The sequence below is a fragment of the Tinamus guttatus genome, unplaced genomic scaffold (assembly GCF_059628265.1).
Source record: "Tinamus guttatus ecotype Peru unplaced genomic scaffold, ASM5962826v1 Tinamus_guttatus_pri_ptg000007l, whole genome shotgun sequence".
Lineage (NCBI taxonomy): Eukaryota > Metazoa > Chordata > Aves > Tinamiformes > Tinamidae > Tinamus > Tinamus guttatus.
The window spans coordinates 107015-126809 of NW_028288541.1; positions in this window are offsets into that span (position 1 = coordinate 107015).

Below are 19795 nucleotides of genomic sequence, written 5' to 3' on the forward strand. Positions count from 1 at the left end.
GGATTTCTGTCTAAGAATTGCAGAGAGCACCTGGGCTGCTTAGGCAAGGTGGAAATAACTAAATAGAGTATTTGCGTTGTATCAGAACTAGATTTAAATTGGGGAATTCATTTCCCAAACCCCAAAGGCTAGGGTATAATTCAGTTCTGGGTTTATCATCTTTTTATCAGCCATCCAATCCTCCTTTATAGAGATTAAAACAAATTCTGTCAGGGAAGGAAAGTAAAGGTAAATGAAATCACTAGCCTGTCTCTTGTGAACAGAATATTATCAGAAGTGCAAGGAAGTACCGACTGGAGGAACTGTCTGATAAAAATTGTTGCTCAAACTTTGAGTAACAGCAACTGAACCAGATGAAGAACTGGCTTTGCATTCACGTCACAAACGTTTTCTAAGCGTGCCATGGTGAGACCATGACTTTCACAAAAGTTAAGGTAGCAAACACTGACTAATCTATCTAATCACTAATTATTAGCTTCTAATCACTATTCATCTGAGGAGAAAGCTGACTTTTGTTTCTCTGCACTTTAATTCTCCATCTGAGTAATGGAGACATTAACATTTCCTTTCTGATATGTCATCTCTGACCCGCATGTATGGGTGGGAGCTGGTCCTCAGCCTGAGGAATTTACAATACTTGTAGAGCAATGCTATGAGTCCTAGATTTGATCAGGAGCTGTAAAAGCTACTGAAAAAAGAGACGATATAGTAACATAACTCAAATTTAAAATGCTGAACACCCAAAGAGGTTTACAAACAAATCTTGGCTATGTTGAAGTTAATGTAAACACATCAAATTATTTATGCATTGTGGGTTATTCCATCAGCTCTAATTACTTTGTTGGGGATAGTGATGTTTACAGAAAAGGTAAGCTAATTTTCAAAATGTTGTCGGGAACTGAATTGCTACTATGAGTTCCCCTGTTTTGGAGGAAAAACAAGCGCCGACAAGCTTGAAGTAGCTGCTCATTCTGAAATAAGAATCTGAATTACTGGGATATTTCTAAATAATGAATGAGTAGAAATGCTGAAAAGACGGTAGAAATGCTTGACTCTCCACTTAAATAATTCAGAGGTGGGAATTCATTCACTGTGCTCACCGTGTCCAGTAGTGCCAGTGCAGGGGGGACATCACTCCAAGAGTTCATCTATTGCTTTATTAATGTATCTGTTTTTTCCCAGCTAGTTTCTTTTACTGGAAAGCCACTTGACATTCATTTTTATTTTTAACTACAGTGAAAATGTAAATGCTCTTATTTTACATGAATAAATGTGGAAGATGTTTCCCTAGAGGTTTTCAAGATTTCGGAAGTAATTCTAAGGTTCATTTGAAATTAATTTAGGTTGGATTTCCCCAGAAAGTAGCAGTATAGAGCCTTGACTTGCAAATTTAGACCATCTAATTTTATAACAACCTCTGTCTGGTTCCTTTAACCTGGCTCTGACAAATTTAAAGAAATTAAGGTTTACTTCTTATTCGAAAAAAAAAGTGTGAGCACGGAAGGCTAGGTTTACAGCTGTTATAAGAAAATGGCTTTTCTTTTCCAGCAGGCTGCTCTAGAGTCATAACTTCATTAGAGCAGCTCCTCAGGGTAAGAAATCCTCCTCACTGTAGCGTGTGCCAGGAAAAATAACCAAATTGCAACCCAGTGGGGCTCAACCAGTATAGACAAACCCCACAGCACTTTGCTTAAAAGTGAGGTTGTATCTGTGCAAGTATGGCCATGGGCAACGATGCACCCTTCCAGCACATGGAACGGCTAATCTGGGGGTGATAACATTTTAAAATGACTTTACATGAGTCATCTTCTTAAATTCTAATGCTAATCAGGAAAGTCGAGAGGTTCACTTCGTTTTCACCAACTCCAGCCATCTGTTGATACAAAGGCTGCCTGTCCCATGCCTTGCAGTCTATCTTTTTACAATTACAGTAATAATTTACAAAACCTAGAATTCATTATGTTAAATATTTTGTTTTCAAACAGTGAGCTGAAAACTCTATGACCCAGGTGGGTTAATATTGTTTGATTCAATTCAGAATCTGTTGTGCTGTCTTGGGACTATGGCATGTGTACAGCTAAAATTTACAGGGACCCACAGCAGTCAGAAAGAATTTATAAATATTTGTGTATATTTGCTGGGATATGCACACATACATAGTATCGAGCCTGCAAATACCTACTGCATGGCTGATTTTCTTTAAAGGGATTACTAGAATTGAATAGAAATGACCCTTCTTCAAATTACGTCCTCCTTTGGCCAAGAGAGGTTATCAGTGTGTTGGGTAGACAGAACATAGACAGTTGGGAACACTGATGCAGTCACCCCCAAGTTTTGCACATGGACAACTTGCCTAGTGCATGTAGCCCACATTTCCAACCCCAAAAGGCATTTTCAGCATGGGTGATCCATTGGTAATACTTTTACTCTTTTCTGCTCTTCAGCAGAAGAGTCTTTGAAAAGTAATTATAATAATAGGCATAATAGGCATCATTTCAGCCCCAAGAGTCAGTGGAAATATGAAAGCTGTTTACCCCCCTGCATTACAAAGTTAGTCTTATAACAACAGCAAGGCTACTTGCTTTGTCAGTCTATAGTTATCTAATGCTTAAATACCTGGGTACTACATGAAAATAAAGCTTTTTTTTTACAGCCAAGAGGACTTAAAAGAGACACTTCATCTGACAGATTCAGTGTTTTGAAATACCTAGAAGCGATTTCTATGTTAACTCTTACTTGAGAAAAAAAACCTGGCTTCAGAATTTATCGCTTAGGTTGATTGCCTAATATGCAGTAGCAGTAATCTGAGACTGAGATGGGCACATACGAGAGATTATTGTCATCTGGTCAGTTCTTGTTACTGTCATTTATGAATCTGAGTCATTCCTCTAAGCTCTTTCCTGTTCTTTCAATTTGTCTGCAGGTAAATATCATGTATGCATATCATGCCTGCTTTATTTCTTGAATATGGTGAACGAATACCAAAAGATAAGTTTTAGTGCCTTGGTCTGGTCATAGTCAAAATTCTTTCCACAATATAGGAATCATCTTAGAAGTAGAAAGGTAATCAATTTAGTCTTTCTGTTGTGACTACATAAAGCCTTTGATTCTGCTCTCTTAGGTTCTTACAAAGTAGGTAGGAAAGCTCAGACAGTCACTGCTTTTCTATTATAACCAGAAGCATTTACAGCACTGTGTGGAGCTGACCCACTGTAGAGAGATTCTGGTTCTCCTGAATTCTCTATTCTAAGGTGAAAAAATAGTTGTTTCAAAGTGTCTGTTTTCACATTTCCATTAGACCTTCTCATCTCATTAGCTCTGTGGATGGTAACTAGTCTACCTGTCCATAAGACTTTAAACAGAGGATATAATGCACAATATTGCATTTATAATTTTCTTGCTGCCTGATTGTTTTCTATATATATATGCATTTTTCCTCTCTTCAATCCAGGAATTTAAGGAAAAAATGATTCTATTATGCCTAAGCAATTTTAACACAATCTTCCTAAGGCCTTTTAAAGAAACATGGGTTGCTAGAGGAAATGTTAATGAGAGGCACATGTGAGCAGTTAAAGTCTCAATTTAAAAGCTTTCCTGAAGTGGCTGGAAATAATGTGGTGATGGTGAAAAATACAGGAAGAAACCAAAGCATTTTTTTCTTTCTTTTTTCCCCCTTAAATGGCAAGTTGAAAAGTTTCTTCCTCCCCTCCCAAACACACATGCACTTGTGGCTTTGTTTTATGGAGAAAAGAAAGGTAAGTTAAAATAAAGCATGCTGAGATATTTTCAGAATTTGACTTTTGGTTATTTAGCTGCTGCCTTTTGATTTATTATAATTATTTGTTTTTTCTAAGCCTTGAGTAAAGCATTACAGTTGGGGAAAATATTGAGGTAAAGCAGCCCTTTCTGTCCTGAACAGCTTATATTTTCTGTGGTGCAAATGTAGAAAAAGAGGAATTATGATCTTGCAGGCAAGTGAGCATGAAGGAAGGATGTGTAGAGAGGCAGTGAGTCTGTAATTGGATCCTCGGGGGAGTGCAAATCTTTCTCCCTCTCCTGAGGCTTTCCAACCTACAATTTATTTTTATTTATTGATTTGTTATGATGGAGGGAGGCACGTTTTGCAGTGTGTCCCCCCAATACAAGTGAGCATATGCTCTGCCTGTCCCCTTGTTGTATCCTGAAGGGGAATACAGGTGCATGTCATCCCCCTGCACCCTGGCATCCTTGGACAAGTGCACAGCACCAGGGCAAAGGGGGGACAGCTGTGCACCCCAGCAGTGTCCTAAGGATCAAATCACCATGTGTAGCTGTCTGCAGTGGGGGTAGAGCCAGTGGGAAGGCAGGCAGGGCTGTTTTCCAGCTGGTAATCACCATGATGCAAGTACAGTTAGATAATCTGTAAATGCAAAAATCTGCAATCAACTAAATTAACATAAGCTCCATGCCAAGCTTTAATGATAGTAACAAAAAATAGGCATGAGCTTGAAAATGCAAGTGCTTAATAATATTTCCAGGAAAGGATAGTGGAAGAGAAATAATCAGTTTCAAGGATTCCTTGTCACAGTTAGGTGAATTGGGAAATGTGACACAAAGATGTATGGAGAAGTTCCTGGATATTGGCTCACATAGTCTTGTTTCTTCTGTGCTCGGTTGAAAGGATGCCATTACTGAACTGGTAGGCTCACATCAGGCTTTTATTCCACTTTAACTGGGACCCAGATAAGATTCTTTTTTTTTTTTTTTTTTTTTTTTTTTTTTTTTGTAGCCCAGTGGGTCTTAAATATATCAAAGTCTTTTTCCCTCTGCGAGCTTGTGTGGTTCCAGCTACCCTCTGTGCTTCATTTGCCTGCCATGTTCTCAAACTGAGTCTGAGGTTTTATTGCTCCTGTATTTGGGTGGGAGGTTGTTTTGAATCTAGACTGTGCAAGAGCTTCATATTCTGAAATCCTGTTTCTTATCAGCAAATATCTTAAGCTTTTTCACAGACAAGCTTAAAAAAGGAAGTAAAAATGAACCAGCAGTAAGTGCTGATATGAAGACAGTCTTTGAAATATTACGTCAAATGAAAGCCAGAAACCACAACTATGTGTGGTAACCAGAGTTCTAAGATGTGTAGTAAAGGGGCAAAAAATATCCTTTACCCATTCAGTGACTAGCCAATGACTGGCACTGTGAGGACTAAAAGTCCTTGAATTTTAATCTTTGCTATTATGATTGATGATATTATTCTTAGTCATAAAATGTGTCATCCTATTTTAAGCTTAAGCAAGCCATGTGCTTCCACAGCAGCTTGCTATTGTGAGTTCCAGAGAGCAATTGCTGAAACATTTAAATGACTCTACTGTTATTATTTTATAATATTGAAACAGTAGATATTGCAAACAATATTCACATTGGCTAGACATCTTGGTACCTTCACAGTCATCGTTTAATGAATTTAATAAATACCAAATTTACTCTAATGACACCAGCCTTCACCCTTTCAATGAATAACAAACAGAAGTGAGACTTTAAAGAAAGTATTCAAAGAAAAGCCTGAAGAAGGGATAATTAGATCTCCAAGGCAGGACTCAATGCAAGCCCCTGCCAAAATCTGAGTCTTGAAAACAGATTTATCTACAAGACTTTACTCAGGAAACAAAGACCTTACCCTCTTTGCACATTCTCCTTCTCCTTTCTGTTAGAGATAATTACAACCCACTCAGTTATGCTTGGCCTTCAAAGTCATCCTCATGCTAAGGAGGACAACGAGGTGGGAAGGGGCAAACTCTACAGTTTCAGCAAACTTTCCCTAAGCCTCTGCTGAGCTATCTGTGGGAAGACTAATAAATGAACCTGGCAATTGAAGGAAGACTAGAAAACAGTAATAAACAATTTTAAAAGGGAAAAGATTCATATCTGGAGAATTGCTAGCTCTTGAGTTGAACATGATGTGACACTACCATCTGCTTATTTCTGCAAAGCATTGATGGGAATAGCTGAGGTCTCATAGCAGTACAGCACAGCAAGAACACAGAAGCAGGAGGAGTTACCATCGCTCTGCACGCTGCCCGCTTCAGCGAAGATCGATGGAGCACTGACACACACTTGTCTCCACTCGCTTTCTTTAAATTCACAGTCAGCGCTTGTGAAAGACGCAGGAGTAACAGCACAAGAACATGGAATCTCCCACTTAATTATGGTCAGGTTTAAAGACTGAAAAGCAGATTTTCAAATTGTCTTTTCAGTGCTATTCTTAGGGCAAGTTAATGCCAGTTTTCAAGCTCCACCATGTAGGTCCTGCTGTAGTTAGCAGCTCCAGAGTTGCTTGATAGATCCTCCAGCAATATTCCTTTCATCATCCTGCTCCTGTCTCTCTTTGGAGAGCCAGAATGGCACAGGAGATGGGTGATCTTTTCCTCTTTATGATAAGACAAGCAGTAAGTTTCATCAGCAGGGATTATTTTCACCATAAGAAGAGTCTATTGTGTCTCAAAAAGCAGTCTCAAGCAGTCAGGCCAAATTTATACAAGCTCTGCGATAGCTAAGACTGCTCACAAATGCCTACAGTACTGAAATCAGCAGGAGCAGTCAGGGAGCCTTTGTCTTTGTCTGCATCCTTAGGCTCTTAATGGTTTTAAGTGCATAAATTCATTTATGATAAGTATAATGTAAAGATAGTTTTCTTGAAAACTTCAGGGCTGTATGTATTTCTTACAGAAAACAAATCTTCTAGTGAGAGAACTATAAATACAAGAAATGTCTCATTATAGCAGACCAAGTATCTTTTAAGACTTCTATTATAAATAGAAAAATAACTTCAATCGGGGATGAAATTGAAGAAAACAACCATACTGTCTGTAGCAACCTTTAGTATTTCTAACTTACAGCTTCACAACTGCTTCTGTAGCTTTACCTGCTGATGTGCTGGGAGCACATAATTGTCTTTGCTTTTCAGCTGTTCTTGCTCTAGCTGTATGCTTTTTCACAAGCTGTATTTCTTTTTCTATTAGACTGGGGGTTCAGAATGCTGCTATTATCTGTTTTCCTTGACTGCCTACTTTATCCAAGCACTCTATTTTAGCCCTTCTGTCAGATGATACTTAAATGTCCTGTGGAAGTCCTAACAGATCATGCTTCTGTGTCCAAAATGAGACAGAAGTACACACACTTCCATAGTCCCTTTCAAATACATTTTTTTCAAATATGGTTTCCTTTCATCTGTTAATTGAGTGCCTTCTGTGGAGAATTTTCTTTTTACTACCTGATTCCTTTTTGTTTATCCTAATAGGGTAAAAGCTTCTAAAAGTAACTATCGATTCAGTGGTGGAAAATGGATAAACTAGTTATTGCATCAATTACTTAATATACATTGCCTATTTCTTTCTCTTAGAGGGTTTACTTATTATTATTATTCCTGTACCCCTCCCACCACCACCCTTTCTGGAGGCAGGAAAGCTACTACACAACAAGGTAAGACTTGAATTTAAAGCAGAATTTTCACGTTAGCTTCCTACAAGGATACTGTCATCCTGCACATAGTGAAACCTCCTGAAACAGAGAGAAAGAATGTAGAGAAGTATTCTTGGTGTGAAATGGAGTCTCCCCATATGGAGACTGGAATAGCTTTTTGAGCTTCTTCTCCAAATTGTCAAGGATTTTTTTTTTTTTTCCTGATATCCACTACGGTGATAGAGAGATTCTCAGTTTTTACTGTATTCATTGCCTTTACACTCCTGGGTGGTAGGGAAATCCTCAGTATCTTTCCCAAAATTATGCGAGAAGGATGGAGTAGAGCAGAGCAATGAACTCCAGTTTTCCAAGTTCAAAGATGTCTCCATCACTGTCAGGTCATTCTTTTAGTCTATGAATAGCCTGTAGTTCCTAATCTGTCTTCAAAATCAGATTTGTATTTCTCATCTAGACAGGTGTGACTCAGCTGTGCAATGACACTAATGCATCCAGTAAGCTAAAGCTGCCATTTCCTGATAGTCATTGGCCATGTGTCCTTATGATGCTTGTATTAATTCATGTTCTCAATCAGGGTCAGTGAGGTAAAGAAATGCGCAATGATGTATTTTGATTCAGCTCCTCAGTGGTTTGATGTACTTGCGTACACAAGTTCTGTAGACTTTACTGAAGGCATTGAAGTAGAATCTAATTTGAAGAACTGTGACCGCTGTTTTAAAGGAAAGTATTGAATTGCCTGTTTGAAATCAACTTACATTCCTTGTACTTTCTCTTCTTTCAGAGGAGCCATATTTGAATAGAAGGAAGTTTTTCAAAAGGCACAAAATTCATTTTCTTTGAATATCAACAGAGAAACTCAACAAGCAAAATTGACACTAGGATTAAACACTGACCTTCAGTTCAGTGAATTAAAATAAATATATATGGAGTTTTCACTAAAATTCCATAGTGTTTTATTGAAAAATAGAATTAGATGGAGGTTTAATTATCTGTTGAGCCATCTATCCATTTATCTTACTCTAAGTAGATAGTTCCTTACATCAACACTCCTTATCTTGCTATCCAACAGCAAAGGAGAACTGTTTTGCTACATCTCAGAGAGCTGACAACCCCCTAAGCAAGGATGAAGGTAGAGGTTGAACATTAGTTCATCAAACACTGAGATTAAAAATACCTATTCGAAGGATCAATATGAAGTAATCTCTTCCTCAAAACTAAGGCTGCTCAACCTCATTTCTTCTCAGAATTTCTTGTCTCAGTTGTGATTTATGTATGTCAGTAGTCTTTTGTGAAAGGAAGGTGAATATCAAATACATCAAAAGTGTTTTCCGTCAAGGTATTGGTTTGTAACTTTTCAAAGTTGTTATGATCATTTTGGCTTGAACTATATCCTTTTTTTACAGAGAACTGGCCCACTTCCAGTTGTTCACTTTAAATCCCTAGAAACTGTTTTCAGCCTGATGTGAGCTAATAAAAGGAATAACCAGATGCTCAAGTCTTTATCCAATGGGTTGAGCTGAACAACATATCTAGGCAGTTCTGCATGGCCAAACCCTCCCTTTGCATCCGAGGTAGCTTTCCTGCCCAGGGGCTGAGCCCCAAGCTCTGCCTGGGCAGGGGCCTGGGTTGGCAGAATCCCTTCCCATCCTCCCCTCTGCTTCCTGGTTTTAAGTGTTGCTATGAGGAGACTTTCCCGTTTTATCACGTGCAGCTCTGCCTGCTGCTGCCCGCAGCCGTCCTTGGCCCTTCTGCGCATCTGCTCGCAGCGTGCGGATGCGTTACTGCATACAGCCTTAACGAACTGCAGCTCTAACATCTACTGCCACGCTGCGTGTGCTTTTGTTTTCTTTCTTCTTCACCCAAGGTCTGTAAATTAAGGTAACTAATAATCCCTGATTATTTTTGTTTGAATACTAAAAGAAAAGGCTCAATCTGTTTGTGATAGCAGCACTGACTGACATTGTTTCAAAGCAAATTCAGAGATAAGTTTGGTCCTGACATTTAGTCAGCAAGTGGGTGTTGTTTATTGCCTAGCAATTAGAACTTATATTAACATAATATCGCCTCAACTTCAAAAAATTTGAGAGCTCTCCATGAACAGATTCCCAAGAGCTCTCCCCTGCTTTCTTCCCTTTGTCTTTTCACTTTCCCACCTCCTCACCCATCCACCCACCTGCCTTTAAATGTGCTGCTTCAGATTTGGAGTTCAAGAAACTTTAAGTTGAAATCATGAAAGATATTTTCTTCCAGGGCAGAGGCAGCCCACGGCTCCTTCATTTTAAACTAAGTTTAAACATGGCTTTTTAGCCTTTGGGAACTTTTTTCACTCTTAATACTTCTCTGCAAACACCGCACTAGAGAGAAGGAGTGTATAATAGCACTGACTGGATCCCAGCTGTGAAATAGCCCAGTATTTTCCTCGCCACATGGGTTTTCAACACTGCCTTTTCACATTTCTTTCTCTGCTGTTATCATCAGTTTATTATAAAGGCACATTCATTAGTTTTATGATATATCTTTTTTTTGAGGTTGTTGTATTAGTTTTGACTTCTGTGCTAAGGGGGTGTCTGCAAGAGAACGTCAAAATGAGCTGTCTTGAGCTAAAGAATCAACTAGAGCAAACAAGTCTGAAAAATCAACTCCCTAGAAAACCTAATCTGAGTTTATTGCTTTAAAAAAAAATGATTTTTGACTTCAAACTCTTGATGCAAGTCAAAATATCCTCTCCAAAGACCAACATTCACTACCTTTTTGTCACAGATTTTACTCACAAAGTTGGACTAGAAAAATGGTAATAATATTTCATCAAACTGAACAAAAATGCACATTTTCATGTGCATTTTAGCTGTATACACACATGCATGCACACACATATTTTTACAGCAAATTTTCATAATTCCTTGTAATTTTTCTTAATTTTGACCTCTGTAATTTCAACATCAAGGAAAGGCACTTGTTGATATTATTTCCTCCCCCTCCTATCTCCTTAGCGGGTACTTTTTTTTTTTTTTTTAAATCAAATTAGACATCACCCTCTCTTGGCTGCGAAGAGATAATTATGAAAGCTAAAGACAGATCTAGATTTTCAAAAAATCCTAATTAATGCTGCAACAAAATGACTTTGGAGAGTAATCAGGGTTTTGCTCTGATCCTGGAGCAAGCCCCAGAAGATCAGAGGCTGTGTCCGTTCCTAGCAGGCATGACCATAATGAAGTCACATGTGAATGTGACTGCTTTAATAAATACACTAATCCCAACAGCCTGTGGTAGTCGCTTTGCTGATGAGCATGATCAAGCCTGCGTATTCTCAGAGCCCAAATCAGTGCTCAAAGCCTGATCTTCAGAAAGCTGCTAATTGGATGGGCAAGTGACAAGTAAGAGATCAAGCTCTTAGGTCAAATCCAATGAGATGTTTTTATCATATTAGTACCTTTTTTTCCTGTGGCAACAAATTAAAGTAGCTTATTCCTGAGCAAGGGTGCCTAATGCGATGTGAAGGCTGCCAGTGGAAGCGGCTGTGGTGCTGCTTTGCATTAGAGGAGTGACAGTAAAGGGACGTTTGGAATGAGAGCCAGCCCGGCTGCTGCTCCACGTGCACCTGCCTGGCAGCGAGGTCACAGCCCCGCCACGGAGATGGGAACTGCAGGGCTAAAGCTCTGCAAAATACAGAGGGGAGAGGGCTCTCAAACACCTGTGTGTGACAACAGATGGAAATGCTGGTGCTTTCTTTTTTTTCTTTTTTCTTTCTTTTTTTTTTTTTTCTTTTTTTCGGCATGTGGGAAAACTGTCAGTCAACACATGTACAGTTTTTCAGCCTCAGCTGGAAGTGAAAAGACCGGATTCTTGGCTTTTTAAATAAAACCGCTCCCTTATGGTCAGAGCAGTGCTAGTTTACAAGAACTAAAGCCCTGCATGTTTTGGGGGCATTTTCTGCTTTTAGTTGTAATTAGCAACACGTTGAAGTCTGAAGAAACGCTGTTATTTAGATTATTTAGATCTGCTCATCATGAATTGATAGAGGGAAGTTTTGGAAGTTTCCATGTGTCTCTCCCTGTACAATTTCCTGTACAATTTTGCTGTTCCAAAAGGTGAAAAGAAGTTTGGGAAAAAAAAAAAAAAAGAACCCAAAACAAAAACTATATATATCCTTGCAAGGCTAGAATATCAAATGAATGCAACACTTTAATCCTTGTTTTTTACTTCTGTTGGGGTAATCTGATGGGTGATTGATTTGAGTGTCAAACTAAACTACGTCATATTTTCACTTATGCCTATATGTCATCTAAGATGATGTTTTTGTACCTTTGGAAAATTAGAAGATGGACTCCAGGGAAAAAACCTTTAAATTCAGACTTGTCAAAAATTCAGGGTATTTGGATCTTTGGTACTCTGAGTTATTTCTGTTGCAAAGCGTGACTGTGTCTTTTCTAAAATGCCTTGATAGGTTAAGCATTAACCTATCTTTAGCTGTGCTTTATGAGTACATTTCTTAAAACTTCAGGGCAGGTCTCAGTGAGTAGCCAAATTCCTGCTGTTTGGGATATAAGAGAATAGTCATTCTAGTAGAGAGAAAAAGTGGAAAATGTCACCTGAGACCTCGCAACACTGAAATGTTGTGAAATGAGAAATAAAAAGAATCCAAAGCCCGTCAATTTTAAGACGTTCATTTTAGAAGGGAGCAGAAGAAGAGAGATATTGGGTCAGAATTTTAGGAATCCTATGATTGAAAACAGAATAAAGTTAAAATCAGGCTGAGTTTTAATCGGTTTAGGTGAGTATATGTGGGCAATTCTTAGGTGTATAAAGGTAGCGGTGCAGCAAGAACTCGAGGCTTTTAGTTTCACAGCTGTGAATGCCGAATGCCTGTCACCTCCAGAAACACTCTGCTAGAAGAGCAGGCAGAACTTATCCAACTATAGATCCAACTATATATATATATATCCAACAGATCCAGCTATATTCTTCCCCAGAATTTCAAGCTGTTTTTATGCAAGAGCATATGCAGCATAAGATCCAAGCCTGTGTTTTACAGCCAGATGTTACTGAGGAGGAGAATGGAGAAAAGGAGGAATTCAGAATTTTACTTAGTTCTGGTATATAAAGGTTGTTGTTAACTGATACTTTCAAAGCAATCCAACAGAGATATAGTAGAAGCAAAAATATGCAAAATAATCACTTTTTTGAAGGATGTATACAAGAGTTTAGTGTCAAATGTGTTCTTCCACTGCTAAAAAAGTTTGTTTTACAAATCTGCGCATAGGTAGGAGTTTGAATTGTACAATATTTATCTTAGAGTTATAAAATCTAACCTTACCTGTAACCACAATGTTTTAAAATTATTATTTTTATCTTTAGGTTTAGTAAATAGGTTCTACTGATTTATGTCAGGAACTAAATTTACATATCTTAAAATGAATTTGCATAACCAAAAAAATTTGCACGGTTTAATATAAATTTACATATCCTAATAAAGTATTAACATATCCAAAAATGGATTTGAAGTAGTATCACTATATTTTTAATCCTTCCTGTAAATTGCTAACAAACAGCTTTGATTTGCATGTCCTGACATTGTTATTTAAGACAGAAGTAATAATAATTGGCTGATTTATTAGCCCTTCAGTCCTCTGCTGCTTCTGCCTTTGTTCATAGAGAAGAGAATTAAGAGTGCAAAAAGGCAGCCATACATCCTCTGTTTTGCACTTAATAAGACTGCAGCTAAAACCAGAGGTTGCAATGGGAGGATGGTTCAGGAGATGTATTACCAGTCCACAGGAAAATACTAGTACTACTCTGGCCTATAGCATACCTTATAGTGTAAGCTTCCAGACTCGACTGGAACAAAGTGAGGACCAGTCTTTAATTTCAAAGTCTGGCACTCGATCCCAAGCAATTTGTCTATCCCACTTCATGGACAGATGCAGAGGAGGAACTTTGGGCTGCTACTTGCATGACTGTTCTAGACTTCTTTCTTTGGGAACACATGTATGTTATTCTCCAGGCTGATTTTTTTGCTGCAGCCTGGAGAAATTTCTTAAGAAAAAATTGTAGCAGCATGGTATGAGTGAGAGCACCGTAAAGGGTGCAATGTATTTACCAGTGTGTGGGGGGTTCCTGACATTTGACAGCCTGCAACTCACCACAGATGATATGTGAGTGTCAGTACTTGAATCTGTAGCCACTAATGCAAAAAGGCTCTGATTCAACAAGGTACTTGAGCTTTAGGAGTCCTACTGAAATCATCTGAATGATGCATGTGTGAAGTTTTGCATATGAAATCTTGCTGAAATGGAGCCAAGAGCAATTTCCATTGAAATCTGCCATTGAATTTGCTTTCAAGCTGCAGTTGAAGCACTGGCTTTTGAATATATGTATAAAAACAGGAGTGACAGTGAGCAGTAACAAGTTGCCTTCAGCTCTTATGATTTCCTAGAAGAGATGGTACAAGCGGACAGTGAAATGGGGAAGTGGCAAGGGGAGACATAGCTCACATTCTTGATAGATCCATAGTTTTTCCACAGATCCTTTCCAGATGTGTTACTGGCCTCATTTTGTTCCTCTCTCCTCAGCAATGTTCTGTCAGCTGAAATATTGACAGGAGACCCAGTGCGTGAAGCCAAACCCTGCAGCTGTGCAAGTAAAGCTGTGTCTGCAACTAGAGGTATGTGCTGGACAGTTCTTCAAATGCAAAAATGGCTCTAGCTGTTACATAGAAAAATGATAAAAAGCAGAAATCTATATATGGTTTCATTTGTATGTCAGTGTTCATTCACCAGAATCACAGGATTGTAGTAAAATAGGTGAATAGCATTTACTCCAAAACTGCTATGAGATGACGGACAGTTTTATGCAGGAGTTTGTCATAGCCAGAGGCCTGAGCATCTTCCTAGTGTCCACCTCTATAGTGATCTGCTTGTGCTGACCTGATGTTAGCTGTCACAGAAGAATTATTTTGTGCATGGCTGGATTGTCAGCCATATAAAAATAATAAAAAAAAAAATGAGGCAAAGTTAGGCAAAATCCTCTTCTGACTGGTTAACTGAATAAATATGACCCTGGAACTGCAAAAACAAAGTAAATACAGAAACTATGTGATATTATTCATAGCAATTACACTTTTAGAGCATGATGTCAGGTCTTTCTAAAGACCTTGGCCTGTCCTTAGTGCATGATGCTAGTGTCTTCCCCTTATGGCAGGTTTTGGCTATGATGAAGAGTCAACCATTTAGAAATGAATCAACAAGAAAAAAAAAAAGGTAGTATTGAGATATATACCCTTCCTTTTAAAAAATTGTGGAATGAAAATGAAGGCCTCCTTTTATTTGAAAGGGATTTAGGAAAATCATGGTCATTATGAAGTGCTGACCAGTCGGATGGGTGGCCCTGGTTCTCCAGTCTCCAGACAAAGTTTCATGTATTTAAAAAGAGAAGTTCTTTTATAGCTGGTTCTTTTAATGGTGCCTTATACTCCAGATGATGCCACACATTCACATTGTCTGCGTGAACACAGGCAAAAAGCAGATTGAAAGGGCATTCTGCTTCCAGCATAGCAAAGGATAAATGTGCAGTTAACCTATCTGTGAATATATTTCATGCATATTGCTTTTTCTAAAATACAACCAGGTCTGTAATAACTCTATTACCTACCAAAACAAGCAACACCAGTGAAAATCACACCTTAATAAAGTCTGACCAATGCTATCAGCTTCTCCAGAGTCTTAGGTGAAATAAATATGAGACTTTAAGATAAATTCATCTTTCACTAAAATGTGTAGCCATAGTGCAAACTATATTGAATCATTAATCAAAGCTGGAACATCATACTTTTATTGAATGGATCATTTTGTATGTGCTTCTCCAATTTCTGACCTTGTAGAGAAGATAGAAATCATTACAAACAAGAGAAAGAATAACATCCGGGCAGGGGATTATAACTGGGAGAACAGAATAGATAATTCATTTCATGAATGTTCTCTTTCTTTTATGTGGACAGTCTCTCATTTTCATAAAATGAAAACAAAGTAAATCATTGTTTGCCTTGTTCTGGCTGTCTCTGGGATTGCAAAATCTCTTTTGGATCCCTGAAAATGAAAGTTTTATAAAGCAAATAAATAAGAGGTCTACTGTCTTTTAGAGAGAACAGCTCTTGTAATTCTGAGAAACCTAATAAGTCTATACTCATCCATTCACTTCCTAAAGCATGGCCCTAATGTAGGGGTTAATAGGCTTTCTCTCAACAACTTCTCAACAGTGTCACTGTTGAACACTAGTTTTATTTCTTCGACTTATAGATCATGAAAAATTCCCACTGTTCAGTTTAGTGCATGAATCTAGATGAACTTTCTGTTTCATAAACAGAAGGAAAGCAAACTGGAGAGCCAGAATGATGAAAACGTGTTTGTCTGAGCATCTGTCAAAGTCAAATCTAGATCATAAGATAAAATAATATAGAGAAATGACGTTCCTGCAACTGTACAAAGCATTTATGCGTACTGTACCTAGTGGAAGAAAAAGATCATCCCCCTTTCTCTTCCCTTGCAAGTAAATTTACTGATTCTTTCTATAGCATCTAGCTCTTGCAGCTCTCACTACATCTCTCATTTCTTCACAGTGTCTTTTTTTGTCTCATTTCTTCAGTGTCTTGTTTTTTTTGGCTTCTTTATGGATTCTTCACCTTCTTTTTTATAGAACCACTCTTTTGTAGCTCCTAGAATGAATCACAGTCAGAGCATCCATGAGCAAAATGGTGTGAGTGGCAGAATTAGGGACAGAACCACCACTCTAGCTCAGGTGGACTGGACCTTTCTTTGAGTAAAGGCAATCATGAGCTGTCAAAGAGAAGTCTGAGCTCTGCTCCCCGAGTCCCTGACTGGCTGAGACCGAGCTATGAGTACCACGATACATCTCATCTTCTGGTTATTTCACTTCATTTTCCCTAACATTGGGGTCATCTCTGATCATGTTTAGGTTGTGATTCTCATGTGCACGTCATTACATAGCAGGAGCTAAATTGTAATGACTGCTGGGGATGTATGCCTTGATGACAATTGGCAAGGAAGGCTTTCCACCACTCTTGCCTGTCCCATAGACTGTGAAATGACACCAAAGCTGTCATTTTGGCTAGATGTGACAAAAATTGCCAGCAGGTATATATTTTTATATATTTTCAGAACACAGGATAGGGATTATTTGAGAAACTCTGCAAGCTTTATATTCAAAGTTGTCACTTTGTTCCTTTAGCAGACAATATAATTATTCCAGAAGAATTAGAAGGAAAGAAATCCTTTACACAATGGGTTCCTGTGTTAAAAAATAAGAAGAATTTGCAGAATGTATAAAACATGAGAAAGGTTTATACACAGAACTTGCAACTGAATACATTAAAATCAAAGGCAGGCAGAGAATGTAATAATTTGTTTCAAATGATGGTATATTGTTTAGGCAAGTTCTAAAATTTAATTTTAGTGAAAGCTGTACATCCCAATTATCTGTATGCTGGCAATTCTATAAATAACGTATGCATTTGCTTTCCTGTATATCCGAGTGCTCGTGCACCAAAAAAAAAAAAAAAAAAAAAAAAAAAAAAAAAATCCCCCCAAATGAACAAAATTCATTTTGGTGTATCTATGGTTAAATAAGCCAGGTAAAAAGCAGCAGTAGTAACAACTTCACATGAACAGAAACACTCCTATGAAGTTTTAAAGCACCTAATAATGAGCAATCAATGCAAGGCAATTGGAGGTACACAGAGATGTGCTTTTTTTTTCCTGAGTCAAGCATTTTCCTTTTTTTTTTTTTTTTTTTTAGTACAATAGGTCCTGGTACTTATGAGGACAAAGAGAAATACATAAATATTCCTCATTTTGAGTCTGAATAATAAAGCTTATACCTTAGACAACCCCTACTGAAGAACCCAGGAAAAACTAATTAAATTGTAATTCAATGCCCATGCAGGCATGTAGTAGCGAGTGGAGAGGGGTAATTCTAACAGTGCTCATTCCTTTGGCAGCATCACATAAAGAATTAAAAGCCACTCTGATGTCAAGGTGCTGCACTGCTAGAAGCACCAGGAAGTCTGTTCGGAGACAGGCCAGCGGTTCTCGGTGGTTCGGAATTTAGGAGGCAAATTTTGAAGCAGCTGAGATCCAGGAGGGGTCTGCAGACACGAAGTGTGTCAGAAAGAATGACGAGAGAGGTATGATGGCTGACTCGCTGGAAAGAGCGTTTTGCAGTATGCTTTTTTTTTTTTTTTCTGGAATATTTTTTGGCATTATTAAAAGCAGTCAGGAAATAAACGTTATGGTAGGGAGAAGCCAGGTAAATGGGGAAAAAGAAGCCCTGAAACAGAAAAGAGTATTGAGGTAAAAGAAGTTGTATAAATCACCTAAAAGTGACTGAATATACATAAGCAAACCCTCATTATAGGAGACAAAGTCTTCAAGGTTTCCACACAGGCAATATATAATGTGAAGTCTTTCTCCCATGCCACTGTCTTGTTTTAATAAATTCTCCATTTACTTCTCAAATCTCTTTTTTTTTTTTTTTTTTTTTTCCCTCTATCTAGATCAAGATGAAAGCCAAGAGTGTTATTTCTTTCATCTGCTATATTGGAAACTTTGGGGGAAGGGAGATTTCTTTTGATTCTTCATTTGCACAGCACTCAGCAGCACAGGTCTCAGTCTATGCACAGGGCAGGACAGCTGTGTGTTATGAAAATACAGATAATATGGTGTAATAGCATGTATAGATCTGATATCTCATTGTTTTAATGCAGATAACCAGCTTTACAGAGAGAATAAAACCTCAAGAATAAACTTAAAACCTCTCCACTTTGCTGTAAAAACTGAAAGTGCAATGACCGTAACACTGTTCAATCCCATTTTCATTGTTCTTTGGTGTATTAGAGAATCTTCTTCCTTGATGTGTAACTATGTACAAGAGAGTCATGGACTAACCGTGACCTATCAGGTCCGTAATAACAACTGTTCAGCAAGACCGCATAGTAAGCTAAGGAGCATGGTTGAAAACGGGTTTGTTTCCTCTACAAGAAGAAACAGGTGACTGAAGATGGCAATTTTCACTCTGTATTTGCACTCTGGTTTGTAGTATTCCACTCCAGTTATAGTACAGATCACTGTGATTAAATCAGTCAGTGGTTGCTCAAAGCCACCACTCGTTATCTTTCTGCCCTGATAAGCAAAAATCTCCACGTATACAGGCTCTGGAACAAATTTGCCTTGGGTCACTTGCTTTGCTAGCAAGGACATTGTGTTATTTTTAACAATATGTTTTATTTTGAGAGGTCACTGACTTTTGCCTGGGTATTCTTCTTCTAAATATAACATTTACCTAAATGTTTTGGGAAAACCTAATGTGTTGTCTTTATACAGCATTTTAAGTAACAGTTTTCTCGGTGGGTTCTAAATGCCCTGTAATTTGCACAAAAGATATAGAATGAAGGTCAAGCGATTTTTTCACTGTTCAGAGAAAAAGGAACAGAACTACAAAAGATTTTTTTGCTTAAGTACACTTGGAGAGACCATGTGTTTTTCTAGGTAGATTCTCCTAAAACTCTGTCCAAGCCCCCGGTTAATAGCTCTCAGAAGACAGTGTTCAATGTTGAGCTGTTGTGGTTCGTCATGTGCCCTGATGATGTGTCTAGAGCCATTATGTACAATTCAGTACCCCTCCACCAGAAAAACAAAGGTTGGGGGGAATTCTGTTACTGCAATTAAAGTAGGTTTCAATCAGAATCATAGCCAGGCATTCTAAATCACCCAAAGGAACTTCCTTTAGCAACTTCTCTCAAATGTTCCTTGAATAGGATGCAGTATCTCTCCCTATTTAACTCAAGCAAATTTAAATTCCCTACAATCTGATGAATTGTGCAGTTATTTCCTCTGAAAATACTGATATATAAAAGTCCAGATTGGTGAATAACTAATTGCAGATAACTTTCCTCTTTGAGTCTTCTCATTTCTTCATGTGTAAAAATAAGTTTGTTCCCAGGTGTATTTAGTACTTGAAATTACTCTATAATTTTTGCAAGCAGCTCTGCATTTTCTATTAGTGTATGAATAGCATGTGCATATTTAGAATGCAAAATTTGATCAGTTTTGTTTGTGGATGTGTCTTTAAGTTTCACACGGGACTTTTCACATCAATGCAGCTTTGTTCCCTGTTTCTATCATACTAACCAGTCCTTTCCCTTTCCATTTTTAGCAAGATTGTCAGACAGACATGGGGGTTACATTACACTGAAATTTCAGGAGTAATCTCCAAAATAACTGCTATCTTTTTGCACACACAGATGAGATTCTTTCCACATAATATGTCATAATCC